General features: G+C 43.2%; 1 protein-coding gene across 2 annotated transcripts in view; it reads right to left on the bottom strand.

The window, feature by feature from the left end:
- Positions 1 to 25,792, bottom strand: part of ADCY7 (adenylate cyclase 7) — a 1,256,803-nt gene that overhangs the window by 1,114,832 nt on the left and 116,179 nt on the right. For both annotated transcript variants that reach the window (XM_069604769.1, XM_069604771.1), the window contains exon 2: positions 14,417 to 14,517. The gene's annotated coding sequence lies outside the window, so the exon portion shown is untranslated. The remainder of the gene's footprint in view (positions 1 to 14,416; positions 14,518 to 25,792) is intronic.

Genomic DNA, 25,792 nt, shown 5'->3' with positions numbered 1-25,792 from the left:
CATCATATACCTGGTCAAAAAGACAGTCCCTTTAACAGCAAATTCACTTGATCTTTATTAAGCTGAATTGAAGAAAGATTAACGATGATGTTCTCATCTCTCTGTGTTGCCTGTTCCTCCTGATTTGTGACTCTGCTTGGGTATTGTTCTCTTAAAAGAATACTTTCCTCCTATATAACCTCTTCTTCTATTTGTTCATGTAGATGTTTCTTCTGCTGGTCTTCTAAAAAGAAGCTTTTTTTTAAAATGCCTTGTGTCTATTTGCTTTTCTATAGCTCTTGATTTTGCAAAATAGTTCTTGATTTCTAGATTTGGTGGTGATGCTTCCTCAGTACTATTGATACTTTCTGGAAATTGACTGGTCAGACTCAAACTACTCTGAATTAAATGCACTGTCATGTCATTGTTGACATGTATAGACTCTGTAAAATCTATAATCCTTTCTCATCTCTAAAAATGGTTTCGTTTGCTCAGTTTAATTTCATCCTGAAATGACTTTAGTACATCTTTCATTTTATTATAATTATTTTTAATAGTATAAACTCTGTCAATTTTCTCTATATCTTTCTTTAGTTTTTTGTGCTCCTTCTCAGCATGTCACCATATTCATAGAGGACTGTGTTACATTTTCATCCCATAATTCATTTAGTTCCTTGTTGTCCTTGTCAAAGTTAGGAAAAACATGTATTCTTAAACCTCTAGAGGTCCCACTATTTTCTAAGCATTTATTTAGTCTTACTATTTCTCAGTACTTAACTATTTCTTTTTTTGATAATTTTTCTAATTTCCACATTTCTCCAACAGAGTTTCCTCAAGTGTACCTCTTATGCTAGGAAATGTATATAGGGCTAATGACCCAGTAAACCTCTGCAGAATGGCACACCTTCCGGACCGCACCACACAAGCATCTGCAAGAAATGCTTGCGTAAAGCGAAAAGGTGGAGGGTAGCCTGAATGCCCTGGGTCAGGAAAACAACCAAGGAAGAAAATACTCCCAAAGACTGAGATCCAAGGGTCAGGAAAACAGTTTCTGCAAAACAAAATCCTGAATGCAGTGGGTTCACATGTAAAATCCATCCAATCCCAAAAGGGACCAATCCAAAGTTCCACTCTTCTCCCAACTATGTTCATAAGGTCTTACAAAATATCACTCAGATTAAAATTAATACTGTGGCGACAAGGAATGAAGAGACTGACCAAGTAGTGACATAGTGGTTGCCGTAGACTTCAAAAATACCTATCCCTAACTCGAAGGGGTTCTCCCTACCTAATCTAAAGAAACCTGTGTACTCGTCAGGAAGTCTGTGTGAGCCAAGAGAAAAGGCGATGTTCCGGTCACAAAAGGTCCCTACCTTATTACTGTCCCTTCAACAAAACACCATAAAGTTAAGTTACTGTTTGAAATACGTAAGAATGACTCCCTTCTCCTGGAAGTAAAACACCCAAACGCGTCTCATGTTGTTCAAAAAGTTCTGCATTCTCCATGACCCAACAGAAAACAAACATTTACGTACATTTCTCATGGGGCTAGATGAACGTCTCCCTTCTCTTAGCTGGGTCCCCAATATCCTTCACAACTTTCAACAAGGTTTGTAACTACCGTAGGGAGGTTTTCACACCCTCTAAACTTTGTACTTTTCTCGATCTGCCACCACTGGGATGATGAAGCTGTTCCTGAAGTCTCTCTCGGCTTTCTTTGCCACACTTTTGTGGAACTGGCCTGGGAACTGTATCACAAAAAGATTCACTGGTTTGGCTATTTCTTTATGGCTTACAGTCTCTTAACTTCCCGGACCTCTCCCAGACTTGTAGATGTTCCCATTACCTTCTTCCGGGGAACTCTGTACAAGTTTCACCAGGGGTCACGGGTCCACACTTCTTAGTTCAACTTCTTCCTTTAGTAGTTCACAGCATCTTGCCTCTCTCCACCCTGAGCTATTGTGGACCACCTCGACATAGCTATCGGACCCATTGCTCCATCCGTGAAAGGTTATGTCTACTCCATTATCTCTTGTCCACTCATGATAGTCACCTACGGACTCTGCTGTAGGTTAAGGTAGGCAGTCTTGGCACCGTTGTCGGACCGCACGGTACACCCACTATTGGTCGTGCCACCACCTCTCAGTCACTGCAGGTTTATCGCACTGGTTCACAACCAACTCGCAAGACACTTTTCAGACGTCCTGCCATTCCTCTTCTCAGCCTTGGAGACGAGCCTCGCTGCAGTCTCCCAAAGCCCTCTGCCTGCTTTACAGGCTTCGATGCGGCCTCCTCAGTCACTTGGTTCTCCCTTCCAGCTTTACAGAAGCACACAGGCCATTGCCACATAGGCCAGCGAATGACAAAGAACACAATCCATCTTTGCTGTTCAGGTATAATAGCAGGGACGGTCCCAGCGTAAAGTCCTTCTAATTGACAGCAGCTGTTCTAGCTTTCATCCTGCTGAAATGTAGCATTTTTGAGCGCTTCTTCGCCTCAGTAATTCTGTCATAAGATGGGTTCAATATTTCACAGTAACACATAGTTGCAGAGGTGATCTTATGTCGATGAGAGTTGGGTGTTATCAGCCTATGTGGTGGGATTTCACATGGCCTGTGCCTCCCAATAGCATCCTTATCCCCAGGAGAGGAGTCGCTCCCCATGAGATCCTCCCTCATGTTACCACCCCTAAGGGGACTATTGGTTAGTGGTCCCACCTCCCTAGTCTCATCGGAAGGGATTCTCTCCTGTGGAGATGTAACGCTATCTGAAGGATCATCCGAATACACAAGAGAACCCTCACTGTTGCAGGTGTCTTAGTCTTTATTTATCACAGATAAGAGTATAAAGAAATCTGGCACACACAGCCAAATCCAGAATCAATTTCTTTTTACCTTCTCTGCACTGCTATTACGCCATTTGTATCTACCTGTTCTTCCTCTTATTTGCATTTATCTTCAACACTGCCTTCCTTTATTCCTCTCTTGGAAACTGACACTGCTGCATTACTGACAAAGACACACCCCACTTCTGCCCCTCTTGATTCTCTTCCATCATCTTTTATTCTTAAAGAATATCCTCTGCTCCGTCCTTTCCTATCCACCCTGTTCAACATCTCCCTCTCCACCCCTGTCTTTCGTTCTTCTTTTAAATATGCTACTACTCTGGACCTGTCTCTCCCATCTAACTTGTGTGCATATCCCTTCTTCCTTACCTTTCTAAGCTCCTTCAATGTGCAGGCAGTCTATTCTCAAATGTAATCTTGTATTACTTTCAACTCACTGCTTCCTCACTTACAATCTGGCGATTTACCTCATAATTCTTCTGAGACTGCTCTACTTTCAGTATGTAACTCTCTGCTTTCTACCAGCTACACTTAACCCGCCTCACTTCTAATTCTTCTCAATCTATCAGTAGCTTTCCCCTCATGGTTTCACAGGCTCTGTTCTTAAATGGTGTAAATCCTATCCTTCTAATAGCACATACTCTGTTTCCTGTGGCGGTTAATAACTCTCCAAATCTACCTCTCCATCACAGTATTCCACAGAGCTCGGCCCTGGGTCCTCCCTCCTCTTCTCTCTCTACACCTGTCCTCTTGTGGTTATTATCTCGTCCTTTGGACTAGCGCAAATTTATACGCCGATAACACCCAGCTTTTTCTGTCCTTTTCCTCTTTCTCTCCTATGATTCATGCTATCATTTATTCATGTCTACTGGTCATTCAATCCTGGATGGCGGACTACGGTATTGTCCTAAATTCTTCCAAAACAGAGGTTCCTTTCTTTCGTGTATCTACTATTCCTCCCCCACCTGCCTCTATCTCTTTTCTTCCCTCCACTTTATCCTGTCTACTGCTCACAATCTTGAGGTCCATCTAGATTCCCCCTTCCCTTTGCTCATCATATGTTCTTTTGTTCTCACTTGTGAAGAGGTCACCTCTACAATATCCATAAAGCAAGACCCATTCTTCCTGTCTCTTACTTAACTTCCTCTAGATCAAGCTACAACTCGATCAGTCTTTATTTGTCCCCTTTCTCTTGCGACTCCATTTCCCCTGCTCTTTATTCACTGCACTGGTTTCCTTTTTACTCTTGTCTTAATTTCAATTTTATCTGCTTAGTCTTTAAGTCTCTTCATAACCTTTCACCCCTTTATCTGTCTATTCTTGTGTCCTTTTATTCTCCTGCTTTTTCTCTTTACTCAAAGTATCCTTTCCTTCTTACTGTCCCTCTCCACCCCCCAACGTCCCCATTTGCTCAATCCCGCTTTCGCTCTTCTGCTCTACTGGCTCCGCTACACTGCAATGCGCTACTGGTGGCTCTTCATTCTCTTCCTCTTCCTCTCTTTTTCGTGCTCGACTCAACAATGTTCTTTCATCCTCCCAAATGGTTTACTTTGTGGTTTTCATTTATGCTGACTTTTGATGTACCATTTTAATTTGCTCAGTGCGTTGGTGTAAAGTGCCATTCAAATTCAAATAAAATATGTAAAAAAATGTAATTGGTAATCTTTGTAGCTACATATTGACTGATATTCCTCTTCCACCCCAAAGAATGTCCAAGTTCTAGGAATGAAACAGGTCAGGTTTCAGGATTCCTCTGAAAGAAGGGAACTAGAGGGTTGCAATGGAAACAATTAGATACTGTATTGTCAACACGTGATCAATCTTTGTATATAGTATTGATTTTATGATCGTGAAAAGGAGGTTTCATTTGTTAACTGGCCTCACCTGGTGTTTCATGGAACTTTCACATTTAAGACTCATCTCTTTAGAAAAGGGCAAGATTGTCTGAGTTAGGTTAGAAGAAAACTTGAAGGATATGTCTTTAATGTAAAATTAATTTAACAAATAAGATCCAAGGGAATAGGTTTCTCCAGGTGCCTGACGAGGACATCCACATACTGGCTGGTTAGGATGTCCATCTCCTCATGTTGTTGAATCCCTCAATGTCTAGTGACACAGTTCACCATGGGTTACTCATTTCCATATTCGTCAACCAGATGGCCATTAGCATGTGAGTTCCCATGCCATGTAGGGTACCCCAGGGTGTGATCTTGTCTCCCATGATATTTAGTGTATACGTGGAGCCACTGGGGATCTGATGTGGGAGGTTGGTGTTCCATCTACCAGTGTGAAGAGGACACTCAATTATATCTAAGAGTGTCTTCAGTGGAGGATGGTGTGTGTCTGTGTACAGACTCAATTTAGCAGAAACCCAGATGTCGCATTCCTCTCTCAAATTGAATCCCACAAAAAAAGCATTTCTTTTACTTCCTTCCTCATCCTTTGCCCTGCACTACTAATTCAATCCTGGTTGATTGCTTTAGCTCTTTTAGGAATGTCTCTTTATCCTGTTTTTTTGTACTCAGTCCTTTGGTTTCACAATTGATTCTTCTTCACGTTTCCACCCTTGCACCTCCAGGCTAACCCAGGACTGTGGATCCTTTAGGGAAGGCAAAACCTGTCTTGGCGGGTGATTATTTTAGAATCACTATTCAAGCTTCCTTCATCACCCATTTGCACAGTGATAGTGCCATCTTCAATGGTTTTCTAGATTTGAATATGGCACGAACAAAAGCTATTTTTCACACCGCAGCTGTCATGGTAGATGGAACACGAAAATGCATTTGCATCTACTCTATTTTATTAGACCTTTACTGCCTTTCTCTTAGGTTTAGGACACAGTTTAAATGTTGCCTCATTGCCTTCACAGTACTTGTTCTGTCTCAGCCATCGTATTTAGTTAAACATCTCCAGATGGCCAGGGGTATATGTAGAATAAGAAGCACAACTCTAAAAGGTCTGGATAGTCGACTATTAAAAGAAATGCCAATCAAGCTTTGTCATCCGGCACTCCAGAATTATAGCACTCTTTGCCTTCCGAGGTTCAATGTATTCCAGATTTATTAAGGTTCAAAATAGCATTAAAAACACATCTCTTAAAAAGTCGTATTTTTTTTTTTTACACGTGGTATATAATTAAGTACTTTAATGAACTCTTAAATGGTGACCTTTAAATAATCGTGCATCCCTATTTTACCCTATAGCTAATTGTTGTTTAAAATGTTATTTTTTTAACCCAGTGTATTTATTGTTATTTTTTTCAGTGCCATCTGTGTGTAGAATATTGTTGTAGTACAACACTTGTCTCTGAGTCTGGAGAACGTTCTATATGTTTCAAATAAAAGACAGAAAGAAATGAGACAGGGTGTGATTATGCCCCCCCAACCTGAAGGAGTTAAAAAAAAACTAAAGACTCTCGTACCAGACCCCTGCCGCCCCACTGCCAGCTGATGGTAAAGGATATCCTGGAGCACCCAGGGTCAATCATCTCAAATGCCGGTCAGAGCTTCAGCAACACAAAGATTGTCAAAACTGGCCACAACCAATCACTGTACGGTTGAATTTTAAATACATTCCCCAAAAAGCCCTTGATGTCACACTTATTTGCCTCTCAGATCCCACAGATCACAGAAAAATGCCCTTGATCTCTGTGATTTGTCAGAATTTCCAGATCTGCCTCCTCTGTGAACAAGGACGAAGAGAAGCATCCTGGTGTCAACTGTTGTGAAGATGATTTTAAGCAAGTTGCTGACAAAAGGATTATGTTATGTTTAAGTTATGTTTAGTTATGTCATTTTATGCCATGTCATATAAGGTATGCCATTGCCACACAGGCAGTTCCCTGGTGCTATTAATTGAGCGCTAGCGCATTCCTGGTGTGAAGAATGGAAATTAGAAATGTTGGGTTTTTAACATTTTCCTAAACTGTTGATGGTCCAGGGACATGTACCGAGAAAGCACAGTCACCTGGGCACTTATATTTGGTTTTAGAGACCATAAACCGAAATATATCCATTGATTAATCATCTACTGGGATTGTAGTTTCAAAACGTCTGTGTCAAAAAAAGGTCAATAGCCTGCAAAGCTCTATGGGACATACAAGGAGAATAAGAAACAATTTCACTTTCAACTGGCAGCCAATCCAGGGCCCTAAGGGCCGGGGACAGAGACGTTTTTATGGGAGGGCAAAAGGGGCACTTGCCCAGGGCCCCCACAAGGCTAGCTGATAGATTCCATTGTTCACCAGTCTTAAATAGCACACGTCAGGATATTTTATGGGGTGCTGCTAAGGCTCTAAACCCATTGCCTTTCTGTTTTGGCAAGTGCATTCTGTCTTGATCAATTCATCGTGTATTGCTTTCTGTGTTCACTGTGGTATACATAGTTTGCGTGTTCCTTATGGCACAACTCTGTAGCATTCTTTCCTTCCTGTGGGAATTATGTTGATCATGTGCAATAGGCAATGATGAAATGCATATTGATAAATTGAGGACCACAATGGTTCAGAAGTTAGCTCAGTGTGTGAAGCATCCATTGCAGAGATATGTGTTCATATGCAAAATTAGAATATCACATTCCAGCAAGGCTGGCTGAGCCTTTCCTATGTCTGGAGTTTATAAACCTGCCTGCATATGTACTTGGTTTTGCAGAACAACATCTGCTATTATCAGCAATGTACCTGTAGCAGATAGGGGTTGCTATAAAAACGAACATATCATCTGTATGGTGAAGGTCTAGAAATTGGTTTGTTCGGATGGGGTCTTGTAAAACCTAGGCAATCGCCTCGAACAATGGCATAAACTGTTAGTCCAAGAGGTGAATACGTTTCCAAATTCAAGACTATGGAACAACAGCATTCATGTTGGTATCCTGGATTTGCCAGCAGATGATACAGTGATCCTGGCCAAATCATCTAATATATCTTACATTACTGTGCTGTCTTCTGTGAGGTTTGCCTTTTTGCATGCTGCTGGTATCGTTTAGCCCATTACTTGATCTTTCGCTTATGTAGGCCATTTGGGTGGAAGGGCTGGTAGACAGAAGAGAGCGGACCATATGTTGCAGGCCTCAGGCAAGCATATTTTAAGGTCTGCTTGTTTGACACAAAAAACGGTTTGCTTTTTGGTAAAAGTCAAAGGGGCTGATTCATGGAATGTGTGCGCCGAAAAACGGGGATTTGTGCGCCAATCAGAATGGTGCACAAATCCCCGTTTTTGGCGCACAAATTCAATGAATCAGCCCCAAAGGTTTTTTATGCACGTTAAAAAATGTAAATGTCATAAGCCATTGTTTTCGAAGTATAGCTTTAAAATACAAAAGACAAACCCAGATTAAATGCGTTAAATCACATTGATTGGTATGCTGGTTCTTATATACTTCCCTTGATGACGGAGAGAATGAAGCTAGAATCATACCCATTTTGCATAACACCCTTCTATAATATTTTGCTTAAAAATGGTCATATTTGGTAATGTGATTTGTGTACTTTCCAAGTCTGTTTTTTAATAAAATGAGATTATTTTAGTTCATGGTAAGAACTGGAAATGAACGTGTTCAAATGCAGAAATTGCAGAGTTGGCACAAATCCCAGCTTCACCTCTTCATCCATTAACAAATGTGGGATCCTGGTCATCTTATTTAATCGTGTATTGCCTAAGCTCTCAATATTGCCAGTCCACAATCCTTTCAAAATTGTCAGCTCTTCCAAGAGATTGCCTTCTCATGGTATGATCTTCATAAAAGCCTTATTCATGGTTTCACTGTGTTAATAGTGAGCATATTTATATTGTACACCACAGGCATTTGTTCCGTTTGATATATAATGGCAACACTATTTGAAAACCATATCCCACTTCTAATCTCAGTCTGTCTGGATAAAGACACCTTCCCGGTAGTTTCTAATCTGCCTCCACTATCCATGCTACGGTATGTGTAGCATTCTCCTTCTTTCCAATTGGTGGTCTCTATCCATGCAGGAGTACTTTTGCATTCTGTGAAGCAGCTAATGTGAGTTCTCTCACTATTATGGGTTACATGTACCTTTTACATACGGTCCTGCATTAATACTACATCTATCTTCCTGGATGTTATTGATAAAACATATCCTGTATGTACTAGACCAGTAACCCCTTTGTAGACTGTTAATGTTGGTCTTCAAATGCTACTTGTTTATCATTCTGATTAGAGCAAGAATGAAGTGAGCAAGGGGACTTAAAGGGAGTAAACATGCATATTATGCCGTGAGACAGCATATCAACCTATAGTTTGTGAGCACGACGGGTGGGGGCTGGGAGGCGCGACCAGTATTCTTGATCCCTTAATTACTTTGGTTTGGTGGAGGCGGGCCCCAAAGATGTCCGTTCCTAGGGCCCCAAAAGTGCTTAAGATGGCCCTGGCCGGGGATATATGAAGAGATCTGTGCAGGTTAAGGAATGGGTGCTCTGCCACATCCTGCAGTGTCCATAACAGAGCTATTGGTAAACCCAGGTACAAAATGGAAAGCACAAGAGAGATTATCACCTAGGCACTTCTTTGGGGCGTTCAAGTATGAAAGCATTATTTCTCAAGAGGTACAAGAAGCCATATTACACCACAGCAGATTCAACATAGGCCGAAAATGTGCCATATGAGATGGGTTGGCTTCTTTAGGAGTAGAGCGATCAAAAATGTCAGACTGTCTGATGATTAGCCTGATAATTGGTAGTTAAAGAATAATTATGTATTTCTTGGAGACTGTTAGCAATGATACTGTTACATGCTGAGACTTGAAAATTCTTAGGGTGGAAGGGTCTCTGGTGGAGCCAGAGAGTTTGCCTGCTGTAGAAAGTTTAGTAAAGTGCACCTGGTTCAGCGGTTGGAAGCTGGTGAAGGATGCATTCAGGATCTAAACCACTTCTCATCCTTGTAGAGACGGGCAAGGTCATCACGACTCCCAATCACGCCCATCCGATATCCTGCCTTGTTCCATTTGTGTGGCTTGATACAATATGTTTTACAACATGGACTAATGGAATTAATTTATGATTTACAGAAATAATACAGTATATTCACAGGGAAGAGGACGGGTAGGTATGATTGACGCAACATATGACACAGAACGCAAGAACTACCCGTATCACTATGGAGGGAAACATCTCAAAATTAACTTTGCCCCTGCTTTGATGAGATTTTTTTCAGAGTCGACATTCAGTCTCACTAAATCTGATTTCCTGTTGTATTTTCTCAGATTGATTTCTATGCTGCCTCTTATGTGGACTCCAGCTACGTTTCATTCTCGAAAGGTTGTAATCACCACCCGTGGTAATAACATTTTGTCCATCAAAGCAGATATGACTTTCACGGGTCGTGGTATGGCTGTTTTGTACATATCTTTCCCATTGTTTTGCAGTGTTAATATCGCTCTGTGTCTTTATGATAGTGTTTTCTGTGATGCCTCTGTTCAAAGTGTCCAAGTTAACTTGTTTCCAAAAGGATGCTCACCTGGATTGTAGCAGGATTAATTATGCATCGATTAGCATCAACATTATAATTCATTGGGCTATTGTTATTTTTAACACATTATAGTCACATGACCCGACGTTCTCTTTACAACGGGTAACAGAATGCTTGTAGGTTACGCTTCATGATGTGCCCTTCGGATTTCTCATGCACGCCACTAGGATGCATTTACTACATAGACCTGGTCATTCCTGCTCAAGTCTCCAAATTCATTAAGTAGCACAACTTTATCACATTTGTTACAAACCCCTTTACGTAATGTTATCACTCTGTGAATAAATTACGATCTCATAACCACGCACCTCCTTTTAACACCATGTTACGGTTCCTGGTCATACAAACCCTTTTTCGGTCCTGATGAAGACTGGAACTATTGATATTTTCCAGCTGAAACCGTTGTATCTAATTTGGAACTTTGAATGCCCTATTAGATATTTAAATCTTTGGTCTCGTCTATGTCATGTTCCATCTAGGTTCCAGTCCACGTTTTAGAAGATTGGAATTAAAGTTTGGAGCCAATGAAATGTGTTGTTCCATTCCTATGGAATAATGTAATCAACTATCCAATCACCCTATGATACCATTAAATGTGTAATATATTATGTCTTCACTTTTCTCTCTTCTTAAAAATACAAATCTCTCTTTTGAAGTGTCTATGTTCGTCTCTTAACATAAAAAGGAAGGAACAAGGAAACAAAATACAAAAGGAACAAGTTCAGTGTTTAAGAACAAGTGGCCACTGTCACTGTAATAACCAGCCTCCGAAAGCCCCCTTCGTGCGCTGCCATAACAGGTAGCACTAGTTCCTTTTCTACATCTTGTTTGAAGGGAGCCCTGAGGTGTGGACTTTAGGCCTATTTTAAATCTTTTTTTTACTTTCTTTATTGAACGATTCGCATCTCGTCAACATTAGCCATACATAGTTAAGGCATTCTAGACAGCTCACCGTCTAGGAAATGTGGTTTTCAAATGCACTGATAACAATATTTACCCCGCCCTTGAGAGCAAGCATCTAAGTCCTGTAGATGTGATTTCCAGTCAGTGTGAGAAATATTTACTTTGCTCTTTAAAGTTGATCCTGGTCTTTGTCAATAAATTGGCTCTTTGTTGCTAACGTGCTGCTCGTCCCATCAGGGTGCCCCGCCCCCTCCTCTCCGATAACTAAAGTCTGGAAAGCGACTCCATAGTCTTAGCTGTGAAAAGACCCAAACTTCATCTCAATTTATCCCCCTCCCAAACTCCCTTTTGGGGCCTAAAACACAGATTATATGGGCCTATTGCCAAGGGACTTTAACCATTCCCTCCACTTGGAAGCTGTTTCAGCAATCACAATTTCAGCAATTACAAAACACCAAATAAAATAAATAAAAGGGTGCGTGTGAAAATGTTTTAAGGTTTTTTTAAAGCAATAGAGCCAAAACGCAGCAAGTACATAACATTTCAATATACGTTGTGAGCTCCAATCCTACCGATAGCTAGATCTTCTGTTATTCAACCCTTAAACCCAAAGAATTCTTTGAGACGCCCCCTAGCTTACAGTGACTAAGTAAGTCTACTGGCTTCTTCCGGAAAGCTGGGGAAAGATTGCAAATCATGAAAAACAGCCTAGTACGGCAACCCCATTGTTGTGGGCAACTATGAGATAGACGATGGGATCTGTGGGGCACTGAGTATATAGCTCACAAGTTAAGTGCTTGCATCTCACATGGAGCCCGCCTGCAACACACAAGTTCAACTCCCATAGCATGAGCAACTTAACCTTTCATCCGCTGAGGTTGATACATTGAGATCCCTCAATTGGGGTCATAGCACCTGTTACTTACTACCACAAGAAGCTGAAAGTATCCGGCATAAAGTGCTACATAAGAACACAAATTATTAATTAAGCCTCTAACTCTCTACCCGAAAGTCACACCCATCGCACAAGATGAGCACAAGAGGATGGCCTGTGCAGAACCTAAATCTCAGGGAGAGAAGAGCGTACCCCCCCCCCCCCCCTTCCCCGTCACAGCAGCTCTTTTATCTAACCCTGGAAGACAAAAGCAGTATCAGTCGAAACGTTCATATTATCCAGTCCAGCTGGAGTTATATTGCCGGGGTCAAAGAAGAACACTTAGCAAGACCCTTCTACTAAGCAGACAGATGCCTACAACCTTTGCCTAACACCTCAAATACCCAAAAACATCAAAAGCCAAAACTGGGGAATGCCGCTCCACTTTATACTGCATAAAGAAGAGAAGTGGTGGAGTGGGTGCACTGTGAGACTCAGAGGTTTCCCAGCTGCCCCCAAAACAAGGAGTGGCCAGCACACAAAACCCGCGTACTAGCCAGCAACCCCCCACCCCCAAGATATTTAAGGTGGCAATGTACCTTATTCCAAAATGAATTCCTACAATGCTTCCACAGGAAGACCGATAGAAAAGAGCCACAAGCAACACAAAACCGCACATCGTTAACCCCGTTTATCCAGAAAAAGGAGACGAAGTCATGGATGGAGATGAACGGGCTGCCAAACAAACACACAAAATACATGGAGGAAATCCAAAAGGACCACCTTCTTCCCACCAACAGGGGCTACAAAGTCTAATGGCCAATGAGATCGCCATCACTGAACCCATGACTGTGCCAGCAAATGAGAAATCAGACTGTGGAGCCCATCACTATAAAAGTAGCTCTGTTCACTCTCACTTGACAGTAGGAAGGAAGAGTAAAGGTTGTTGCTGGAAAAGCAGTATGGAGGCCCAAAAGCAGTAGCGAGGACCAAGAGCAGGAGGGAGGAGTGAGAGCAGAAGGGAGGAGTGAGAGCAGAAGGGAGGAGCGAGAGCAGAAGGGAGGAGTGAGAGCAGAAGGGAGGCATAACGGTGCCATGTGTTAATATCCCTGCAAAAATATTGCGATTCAAAAATATTGCCATATTTTTGCGGCGATATTGACCCATGGACCCTGCGGGGGACACCCATGCATTGTTTTAAAATGTGCGGGGGACACCCCTACAACCCCCGCTCCCACAAATTATCCCCCCCCAAAAAATATCACCTATGGCGAGACAAAAGGCCATATGTACGGCGATATTTTTGGTGGGGATATTTTGTGGGGATACCAGCATAACATAGCAAACAGGAACAGAGAGGGCTGTGTGAACAAAGGGAACTTCACTTTAAAACTTTATTTTCACCAAAATAGATCATAAAAGACACATGCAATAAACCCCATTAAAATTCACTGATAAAATGAAAATCATTAAAAGAGAACCGAGACGCCCGACAGAGCTAAGTGACCTGCCAGAGTTGACAAGCTTGGGTGCGCTGAGAGAGCAGAGAGACCTGTAACTTCAGAACTCAAAGTTATCCAAACAGCTTGCGAGACCGAAGAGCTTGAAGAAACACAACAGGCTTGGGAGTCCAGAGACGTGCGAGGCCGAATCTTGCACTAGAGAGGGACCCCACAAAAGGATGTGAATTTCTGGGGGTGGCTGCGAGAGCGAGCAGGTTCCTATATGTGCATAGTGAGCAGGGCACTAGATCCCTGGAGTTTACAGAAGCGTGCAGGACGTAATCTCACACAGACTGGGTTTAGAGGGTCAAGAAGGATGTTGGGTGCCATATTCCTAAGTCTGTCAAGAAGCAGTCAGGGCAGCACAACCCTGAGAGCGTGCAAGCGAGTTGGGAGCAAAACCATGAGGAAAGCAGTGATGCGGCCAGACATTAAACCCCTGATGCACCCTAGTGTATCCTAGACCTACACCTTTTGTTGAGATTGTTCAAAAGGAAGAACATCATTTTCCTTTACAGACAAACCCTCAAGGCTCCTGCTTTTCAACAGCAATCCATACTGGACACCACACACATGGCTGGGGTGGGCAATATATATCCCAGTAACATTATATAGAAAGAAAGCTATTCGAAATTGATTAATGCATCACGCACTCTGCTAATCACCATAATACAGATCGAGATGGAGACAATGAAATAATGTACCCAGATTGACCCATCTGTGCACACGTTTATCAATTATTATGGAATTTACATGAAAAGGGCTATTTTTAAGCTCATCACAGAAAAGTGTGCAGGAATGTGCAAGTCTGAAGATACTCACATGTGGAATTGATGGCCCTGCAGAAGACCTGCCTATAAATAAAAGGCCACAGTTGAGGTGGGCATAAGGAATTCCATCTTCAAAGCTTTGCTGTCGCCGATCTGAAAGAAAAGGAAAAGGCACCAATGTCAATAAGAAAGACTACTTTTCTCTTCATGGGAAACACATGTATACAGACTAGCAGGACAGGAGATCAAGGGAATTCTGGAGAAAATGTATTCGACAGGTGGGTATATTTGTCCCCAGGATTAACGCAAGATGGCTGCCTACTTGCCCTGCTCCCTCTCATTGCACTTTTAGGAATAAGTGAGATTAGTGTAGTTATTCAGACTCCCTGCAGTTACTGGATGGTGTCAAAGATAAGGCGCTTGTGGACACAAGAGGGGTCTCCAATTCAGGAAACATAGGCAACATGTAAGTGCATACCACAAAAGGACAGTTGAAATCTCAGCATACCAAATACAGGGAAAGTTGAAATTGGTCAGATTACAGAATCAGATCACGGCTTAGTGGCAGCCACTGCTTATATAGGCAGGGCATAATATAAGACTAGACTGTTAAAGTGCCAAATCCTAGTACAATCCAGTAACCTGACAAGAGCTTGAATTCCGGATCCAGGATTAATTTGTAAAAAAATATTTGCGAGGTTTATAAAAAGGTACATTGTGTGCACGTAGGGATGTATAGAAGTGCAGCCTACTGCACATAGCGCCTAGAAGAAGAACTGTCCAGGGAGCGGCACTCCTGCTCTGGCTGAGCCGGGAGAGGAACACATGGAGAAGGGCTCCATCAAGACATACAAGAAACTGATAACACCACAAGGTCTACCCAATTGAATACACTTCGGCTAGAAATCGGTGTTTGTTAAGGGGCAGATGGTCTGTCAAAAGTCAACTAGACTAATTTCGAAAAAGCATTGGGAAAAATAGTAGTTGTGGGTCTATAAATTGCCACTTGCAGGCTCATATGTCCATTGGCAGCCTAATGTATCCAGATAATTCCATTATATGAAAGGCGAAGAGGCCAGTTATGCCCATCTGTGGCAAGCAGATTCAAGGGTCTTGATCTAAATAAAGAAAAACGTCTCACTGCATGTGGATGCCACATACAGTGCTGCTAAATGCTCTTTAGCATGGTGAGCCTGAGCATGAGACCAAGGCGTTGCACATTTCAGCAAGAGGAAATAGCAGCACAAAGGGGTCTGTCTGCATTTTTAAAATGCCCAGGCGTATATGCCCCAGTGCAGCCATCCCAGCATGAAATGACAAACCACAGGATGGTAGCAAACATTACATGCGGGAGAGAGGGAAGGAAAGAGGAGCTCGGGGTGTAGAGTGAGAGGAGGCAGGTTAGCGTAGAACACAGAACACAATGAAACCAGCATTTGTTCAGTAGGCAAGGAAGAAAAACAGGTCCGTTTCCGTTAGGTTGGAGAGGAGTAGTAAGAGCATTCCAGGGGACTGGCGCTTGCTGCAAATCCTTGGGCTTCTAATGGGCCCATTTTGCACACTTGGTACAGATAGTGATAGCGACCTAAATGGTTCTTGAGCGCTGGCGTTTCTTGAATCATGCTTGAATGTAGGAAGAGCCTCAAGTGAAAAGCATCTCCCACAAACGTCAGAATGTGCACTCCTCCACTGGTTACGGAGGCCCCACAGGACTACATTTTTCAGAAAGCCATCTGCCTCACTCAGCACGAATGCATTCATAGAAATACATGGCCACAGTGCCGTCTACAGATCGCTGTACAGTAGTAGAAATGGGACAACTGTTAGGAACTCATGGTGGCAACAGTAAAGACAGACACAAGTGATCACAGTTCACAGGTATTCATTGAACTTTATAATGTGTACGATAAACACATAATCTAAAGTTAAATCTAAAATGGGAGCAAGTTACCACCATCAAATAACAATAAGGCAGTCCTAGTGGTGTCCTGTCAAATAGAAAGGGCTTATACTAAAAAAAAAAAAAAAAAAAAAAAAACTATTGCCAATCCTTACAATTAAATCACAAAAAGAGTGCAGGATAATGTTCACCAGAAAAGAAAGAAGTGTTCACCAACTAATAAGTCGGGGTGATATGGCTGGGTCTACCTTCCCCACGATTGAAGACGGGACAAGGCGGGACTCTCGAACACAGCACACTGCTTGGCCTCGTCAGCACGAGGTTCACAGTTCAGTTCAACGATATCAAAAACCTTCAAAGTGTTTTCCTTGAAAAGGTCTCTTGCCATAGGAGGCTGGCTGATTCAAAGAAACAAACAGATAAAAGTTCTCTCAACGATCTTGAACCTTGGGCAATTGTTCTGCACACTAGGATCTCCCTCGCCTGGCTTGGATCCTCCTTGAAATTTAGGCCTCCCTCCGTCTGGTTCACTACGGCCTTTCTGTAACACAGTTCATGTAATATTCAGGAGCTTAAATGTCTTTTTAAACAAACACTGTGGACAACCCTCAACCGGGTTTACTGTTGTCGACACAATGTTCCCGGGTAGATTACTGTTCACCACAACTCGCAGGCATCCCTCTACCGGGTTCATGTTTGCCCAATGTACAATATACTCTGCTCTTGTCTCAATGAGGGGTTCACTCTCAGCAGCTCTCCCCTTGGCATCCCTTCCTCGGTCTCACATAGCCATCCTTCATCCAGTTCATGATTTGCTCAATTTCATCAGAAAGTAGGGGTTTCCTTATCCTAGCTTTCCCTCAGCGTCCATCTGCCGGGTTCACACTTGCCTTTTTCCACAGTTCACAATCTTATTGGAAAATTGGGGTTCCTTTCCCCTAGCTTTCCTTTGGCAACGGGTCTGAGACTTTCGATTGTATAAGGGTTTTGACCTAACCCTCATAAGACCACTCTGACGCCTCATGCCACCCCTTCCTAGGGCTTCTGGTTCTTGTAGTTTCAGAGAATAGGTCCCGGTCAGAGTCTTTCGAATGAGTGCCCACGTGTCACCGGACCCCTCTGCACCTGGACCTCAACTGGGCTTTCTTTAAAGTTCAAACACATACACAAGTTATTTGTCTTTCAGATTCCTTGCGCTCAAAGATTTTGCCACTTGCAACCTTGGGCTCAACACAGTTCGGATCAGCTTACTCTGAATCACCGGCTGTGCTGAACCCATTGGCTTCTTTGTTCTCTGGAGTCAAGGATAGCACCACGGTAGCCAGCTTGCCTCTCGGCCCGAGTTATCAATGCGGAAGGCCCCCGGTGTAACATTGTCTTTTGTTGTTTTGCACGCCCGTTGAAAAACTCCCTTCTTGTGATTCCCCTTTTGGAGGCTTCACAGGTCTGAGTTGTAAAGGGACAGGGTAACTCCTCTTTCATCACCCTTCCACGGCTCACTGCCTTCTTTCTCTGTTTAAAATGGCGGTTTGGTGTAGCTGTCCCCTTGTGCGTTCGGCCTTGCTCGAAGTGTGGTTTCGTGCTCCACCTTTTATCCCTATGGGGAAGGTAAGGCTCCATCAGGTGTGCGTGATTATTGTCAATTGCCTTACTCTGCCTGACCCGTGTGGTGGGACATGTCAGGTAAATGGCTCAGGTGTTAGTCCGCTGTCCGTTATAGTGTAAGCAAGTGTTTGTGTGGGAAAAAGGGGGGGCCAGGCTTCTAAATATCCTGTAGGGTAGGATGGGGGAAAAGGTGTTACAAGGAAGGGGATACCGCGTCTCAACCCTCAGTGTCCCACTTCCACTCCCGAAGACCCCTTGCCCAGCTATCCTCTCCCACTGGTCCACCCCCAGGAACTGGATCCAATAGCGATGGCTGTGTCCTAAACACCTGGACGACAGATCCCCTGGGATTAGTAAGTGAGACGTCCTCTGGTTTCTCACACTACCCACTTCAAAATGTGCTGTGCCTCATTCATGAAAGGGGACCCATACAACAACATTTCCCAGAATGCATTCTGCCTCAAGTGCAGGAGCCCCTATAGGCAATGTTTCCCAGAATGTACCGTTCTAGGGCCACACGTCTCATAATGCACTTACCTCACAAGGGAGCACTGATCCATTGCTGAAATTGTCAGCAAACTGACCCGAACATCCATACGCACATTGACTGAGGGTTAGGAGTGGGTTTAGGAGCTGAATCACTCCAGGAACACAGGAGGAGGTGGCCAGCTATTGAGAAGGCCAAGCCTTGGCAACCTCTCCTGGCCTTCCCATGCTACTATACAGATGCATTTATTGTATTGGACTATCAATATGGCTGAACTATCTAGCGTCATGTGACTACCTTTTGGCATGACAGAACTTTTTTGATGCATGTATTCTTTTTTCCACATACAGTTCCTGAGCCTGACTGGCAAAGCAATTCTGGAATGTGTAGTTTTACCAAACCCATGTTTTAATGCAGATTAGTCCTACAATGCACAGGGAAAAAACTGGCCTGACATGAGACAACCAGGTGCTTTAAAGGAAATGAGGTACAATGATTAGGTTGTTGCCTGCAAGCACCTGACCCAAGGCCTATCCCCAGCCTGCCCTACCAGGTCGAATTAATTTCCTAGTACATCTGTTCCAGTATCTGCCACCATTGTGTAACACTCACAAGTAAACTGAATACTAGAATAAAGCACAGCAGTAAAGCCAAATAATGACATTTGCTCTTGTTTGACAGCCTCTGGAAGCCAGTATTTGGAAACTTGTTTTGAGGAAGACCATGGACAGAATGTTATTATTTTAATAAAATACTGCTTTCAATTGTTTATGCATTTCCTTTCGCCTTCTGATACTTGGTGTTTTGCTCCCCTGCCTACTCATCAATTTGAGAACATGCTTTTAGAATGCCAAAAAAAATCAGGAATAAGCGGCTCAATTAGTTGTGGCAAATGAATGGGTGTTAGGGTGCCAACACCGCATACACAAGTTTAGAGGTCGGGCGATGGGAGACAAAACCCTGCTGCAGATACTATACCTGAGTCCGCAAGGCCAGGAATTACCATCAGGCGCACAAAGGGTCATGGAAATACGAAACAAGGTCACAGGAGCCATGTGATATAAAGGAGTGCTCACTAAACTGACAACGCTATGGGAAAGCCTGAACATACCGGAGGTCTGCAAGCTGGGCAAACACAGTTTGGGCGATCACCAAGGTGGGGGATGTCATTGTTGGGAACAAGCTGATGTAATTCCCTGGCCTATGTGGAAGGCATCGGTTGAGTGCCAGAAACAAATACACTTATCCGCAATTGCAACATGCTCTGTACACCCAACTGGGGATGGTAATCAATATTCCCGACCACCCGCCCTTGGAGGTCAATCTGTTCTCGAAGCTCATTAATAAGAAAGCAATAACGATAACATATCAGACAGTCAATAATTTCACGTTGCAACAACTGGGTAGGGTCAGGGCTAGCTGGGAAGAAGACCTGGGTGTGTTGGAAGAGGAAGATTGGGTGGATGCACAAATAGTGGTTAGGGAAGTCAATATGTCCACAAGACTCCGCTTGCTACAACTAAAGTTGTTACACCGGATATACTATTCTAGGTCGAGCCTACACAAAATGGGAAGGACGGCGGATGATAGTTGCCTGAAGTGCAGGGGCAATCTTTCTTCTACATAATTTGGTTGTGTCCCCAAGTCAGGGCATACTGGGAAAAGGTCTCCTGAATCCTGTCCCAATTGGAGGGGAGCAAGATACTGAGATGCCGCAAGGTGGCCATATTGCTCATTTTAGGTGTCACTGAGTTCTGAAGGAAGAAAGGAACCAATCAGCACAGGGCTAGTGTTGAGGAGGAGAGATCTGGCTACTATGCGGGGGACAGAAGAGCTGCCAAGGGTGGCAAAATAGGAGGGCATGGATCGCTGCAGATCCCTTGAAGAGGTGGTGTATAGGCAAATCAGCTCCCCCAGGAAATTCCAAAAATATGCGAAAGGTGGGAAATGGTGGGTTGATGATGGAGGCCGCAGACATGCAAGGTGACCCACTGTTTATCCACTCCAAGATTGGGCTGATGCTATGGGTGAGGCAGTGAATGATTGGGCATTGGACTTGTGGACTCGAAGGAAGGGAAGGGGGCGCTGGGGAATATGGTTGTAATCTTGGCCAGTTACAATTATAAGTGCAAAGGTGTGTATGCTCTGTCATGTTGTTTCATTTTTAAATCAATAAAAAGAAATATTTAAGAAAAAACAGGAATAGTTCAGATACTCACAGTAGGCTCAATCGGTCCTGTGTCAGGTATGAGATGTTCTGCCACTCTTTGGTTTATAACTAACACAGGCATGCCTGCTACACGTTGCAATGATGCATTGATAATGTGAATGGTAAATCTACAATTACCAGGTTCAACCAACAATGCAGGTTAAATATTTCAGACCTGCTGATATTCTGCTTCAGATCTTCATGAGCCCTCGCCTGGGAAGTGTGCTTCCGATCCTCCCTACGAATGATCTTATATTATTAATGTTCCTTCCCCGTGATGAATTAGAATGATTATTTTTGCAGCATTAACAGACATTTGCAATTTTAGTACAGTCCCACTTTCATTTCAGAAGATTAGCGAAGAAAACCCCAAACCTCCATATTACGCTGTCCCCAAAATGTTCAGTCACTTAATGAGATATCAGGGCAGTATCCTTGAGGAACTGGCAGGGGCCTAAATTCATACATTTACCCAGTAAATAGTTTGATCCCTCCTTGCAGGCCAATGCTCATAAGGGAACTGGCTAACTCTGACATTCATCTCTCCAGCTATCAAAAATGCTCCCGACAGTAGACATGGACACCACCTTTCAAAGTTAATCCACCCAAATTGCCATTGTTCTTTTCCGTCAGTTTTGTGAAACTGTGCCGATTATTAATAATGATATGTTTTGTGGGTGGGGCAGGTTGGCATCTATGTGACTAAGTTGAAGGTGCTGCGTGGTTGTTTCTACTGGATCTTTACCAGTAACTCTGCCAATCTCTTCATTATATTCATGTCTTTAATCCCCCACCCACCCCATCTTCGGAGCCACTGGGCAGTACCACTCCCTATGTTGCTCTTCTGCCCCTTCCCCACAGCAATTGTATTTGGTGCCTGAGTTGTACCCGAAATAGACAGGAATAGCCTGGAATGGGGGATTCAATCAAGTAAAGTGTGCTCTGTGTGCCACTTTAAGTCAAAGAGTTAATTTGATTTTCAAAAACATTTGCAAAGCCAACAATTTTGGCTTTCATATATTGAAATAGTTTTCTGCATTTCCAGGCATTGCCATTAAAATTTACATTATATGCCCAGGCAATCGCAGCATGGCAGCCATTCTGACATCGTACAGAAGGTACTCTTGCCACAGATCAGGGTTCATATCAAAAGTCCAGGTACTTGCATCATGCTATGTAGTGACATCACAATTTATTGTCATCAAATGCAATCTACTCAAACGATATGCCAGGCATTGCCATTACAAATTGGCTACTTTCATGCTGTGACAACAAATGGCAGGTAATCACATCATATGCTAGGCATTGCCAATGGGAGATACTCTCAGCATACCGGCGGCACAGTCTCATCAAATGCCAGGTACTCACATGATTAGCCAAGTACTGCCAACATATCCTCATCACAAGGCAGCTGCTCACATCATCTTCTAAATATTGTACTCACAGTTTACATATTTGCGCTAGTAGGCCTCCATGAGTAATCAGAAATGTTACACTACAAGTCACAGTATGCAAAGTGTAGGTTGGTACACAGCTAGGACTGCAATCTGCTGTGTACCAAGCTACACTTCGAAAGCCCCTCATCAGCTCACACCTGACACCAAGGAGAAAGTAGCTCAAACAAGTCTCCACAGGCCAACAAAGGTAATGACCCCCATGGTAAAAACAGCTAAAGTCCTTGCAAATTACTGAGCAGGATTAGCCGAAATATGGTCCCCAGACACGTGACATGCAACTGGCATAGAATACCTGTTAATTAGAGACTGACATGGGGAGACAGGGAGCTTCATTCCGTTGGGACAAAAGATACAATACAGTATGAAGTTGAAAGCTAAAATGTCCTTGCTCGCGGCCTAGGGAGTCAGAGAGTGGTAGCCTTGTTGACAGAGGCAGCACTCTGGGGCCGTTCTCACCACCCCCTATTGTGCTCATGTGCTGGTAACCTTCCAAAGCACCAAGGCTGAGAAAGCCCCCACTGGCCAATCCCTGCCCACCTTTAACGCTTGCTCACACTTTGTTGCAGCAGCCACTCACAACACACTAGCATGACATTTTTTCACTTGCAACGTTCTGGAGGTGGTCTCAGGCGGAGCCACCAGATGTGATCTGACCAATTAGACTCCCAACCCCATATCTGATCTATACTTAGCCAAGCTATTCACCCAATCTTGTACCACCTTAGGTTTTTGTGCTGTGACACATCACTCAGGATGTCACAGACCCTGAAAACGCCTTGCAAGTTCAAAGCTGTGAGTTGTATGGAGATGTTTGCCTAATCTAATGTTTCTGTGGTCCCTTTTCATACGGATTTTGTTAAATAAATCAGTAGTAGTTACATTATTGGTCTCAGTTTTTTGGGGCAGGGGATTTCCCCTGGCCTGCCTCTGCTTAATGTAAAGATATTTTCATATGGTACCATAGGTTGGCTAGCCAAGGCCCGGTGCTTTTACTGCTTGCATGAAGGACTGCCTCGCACCCCATGAGGACTGGATACCTAATCACGTGTGTTTCTTTGGTATGATTACTGCCCACTCTGCGCAAACCAGAAGGGAGAATGGCAGAGAGGCGATTTCCTAGGGCTTTGGCTGATCCACCATGGATGTATGAGAACACAAATGTAGCGAACAAGTGTGGTGGAGAGAAGGGGTGTAAATAGTGTATATATATTGGGGAGAGAGATATTGTTATTATTTTGCGGAGATATGGATAAAGAGAGGAGGTTTCACTGTGACTATAGCTTTGCTAGAGTTACAGAAGCAGAAGGTGACACCTTATGAGATAGAACAAAAAGTATATAAGAATACAAAAAAGAGGATTCCCTGTGACCGAGTGAGGCATAGAAGCAGGGCGGCCACACCCCCGATAACCTAACAGGGCATTTCTGAAAGAGGTTTCTCTTGCCATGGTTTCGGCAAGATGGCGGCCATGGGGAATTACTGTGTTCTTTTTACGCTCTCCCTGGATGAATCCTCACCAAAAAAAAAGGTATATGGCCTACTCTGCATTTATTTGCAAAGTGTGGTGAGGTTTGGTCCAGGGGGGCAAAGTTATAGGGGGGTCCCAAAATGTTTTTTTTTCCCCATAGACTGAAAGGGGAAAAAAAACTTTGCTCACGCCTACAGCCCAATTCACTGGACGGATTTTCACCAAATTTGTGGCAGGAGCAGCAGCTTTGTTCCGAAAGCGTGCTTTTGTAAATTTGGTGAAAATCCGTCCAGTAGTTTTTTTTAAAATGACCAAAAAGTAGGTCACAAAAAATGTGTGATAATTATGTCTGCTCTGCGGACACACTTCCCTGTTCGCTCCTCGGACAGGACACAGATTGGTTAATCGGCTTGCGTCATGTCCGCGGACATGCAACGTGTTTGCCGATTGGATGGTGAAGAGCGTGAAGTGCATCAGATTTTTGGAAATGCCCGCCATCTTGGTTTCACGGACAGTGGCCGGTGTCCGCAGACATCGCGAGAAAAACATATTAAAAAACACAACATTGCACTTGTCAAATTTATCAAATAATCCCTGGGGAGGAGAGTGGTGATGAGGATGGGATGGGATATGGCTTCAAGAAGCAAAAAAAACGTTGTTTTTTTGCCGCGAAAGTCCACAAACAGTCCGGATGTTCACGAACAGTCCTGAAAAGTTTGCAGACACCTCAGCATTATAGGCTTGCTGAAATGCAGTTTTTGGATGGCTTATAACTTTGGTGCCACTTAATGGAACTGCATGAAATTTTGCATGTATATTCCTGACCTGATTCTGAGTGAGTATACAATGTTTGGTGGGATTCTGTCTGAGGGGGCAAAATTAGAGGGGAGGTCCTCTAATAGCAATCTATTCAAATGACACAAGCTATTCGACTGATAAGTCCATCTCTATAAAGGTGTCATCAGCCTCAGCAATCGACTCTCCAGAAATTCATCCAAAAGACACAAGGAACCCTCACAATGCTGACAGCTATATTCTCCCACAATTCACTGACCCTTGGAAGAAAAAAAGAGAAATATATTCTTCGAATACCCTGTATTAATGAGTCATGTACATCGGTTACACTCAACAGGGCTAACTTACTAAGACTTACTTACTAAGACTATTCCATGCACTTCCGCAACTCAGATCAATTAATTCACAGGAAATAAAGACAGTGAGCTTCGAAGATGACCATTATCTAGATAAAGTTCAGATCGAATTATGTACTGCGGAGACTATGAATCGAATTCTAGACATGGCCACTCCTTTGCTCACACTAGGATTCACACTCACGTCAATTTCGGATGATTTAAGAGATGCTGATGAATCAAAATCCCGCCGCAATCACCAAGCGCATTCGTCCAATGACTATAACAAGTCACAAGATGTTAGATCAACAAGACATATGAGTCGTAACTCATATCCCTCTAGAAATTTCACTTCGTTATCAGGCAATCAGTCTGACACTAGTAGACAATCTCAAGACAACCAACCTTTTTGGAGAGATTATGAAGAAGATGCATCACAATTGATGACAGAGTCAGAAACTCGATCATAACCACTAACCAACCCAAACAGCAATAGATGGAAACTGTGTTCTTGGAATACGAGAGGATCATATCATCTTTTCAACTCTCCAGAACTTGTACTAGAATCTTGTCACATTATATGCCTCCAAGAGACTTGGATGACTAACACGCCGGCCTGTGATGGGTACATCACTGCCCTTAATCCGGCCCTGAAGGGACCCGGGGCCGTGCGGCAGCAGGCCTTTTGACGTTGATAAAGATATCTCCACTTTGGAATTTCATTGAAACAGAAAACATAAATTCTTGTACCCAACTGACTATCATCAAAATAAAGAACGAGATGACTCAGGAATTCCTATTGAAATCACAATGCAGGCCAAGGAGCATGCTTGCAATCATCAATGTGTACTGGAATCCAGTGGCAATCAATGACAGTAACTTCTTGGATGGCCTATTTCTAACAATGGACAGAATTAGTGCTAAATTCTGTAATATAAATGTCATCATTTGCGGAGACCTTAATATTCACCTATATGACATCAATGGTCTCCCTAGACATTCAAATGACCTCTCTACCAGAGCTCTCCGTTGGTCGAAGGAGATCTCTGCGAGAAACCTAAAACTAATTAAACAACCATATGATGATCAGAAACTGCCGATCCCGACATGGTCTTGCCATAACTCTTCTACCATCATGGACTACATATACCTATCATCAGCCATAACCAAAA

Source organism: Ambystoma mexicanum, chromosome 1p (genome assembly GCF_040938575.1).
Source record: "Ambystoma mexicanum isolate Mex_15411 chromosome 1p, UKY_AmexF1_1, whole genome shotgun sequence".
Taxonomy (NCBI): Eukaryota; Metazoa; Chordata; class Amphibia; order Caudata; family Ambystomatidae; genus Ambystoma; species Ambystoma mexicanum.
This window is presented reverse-complemented; position numbering and strand designations above follow the sequence as displayed.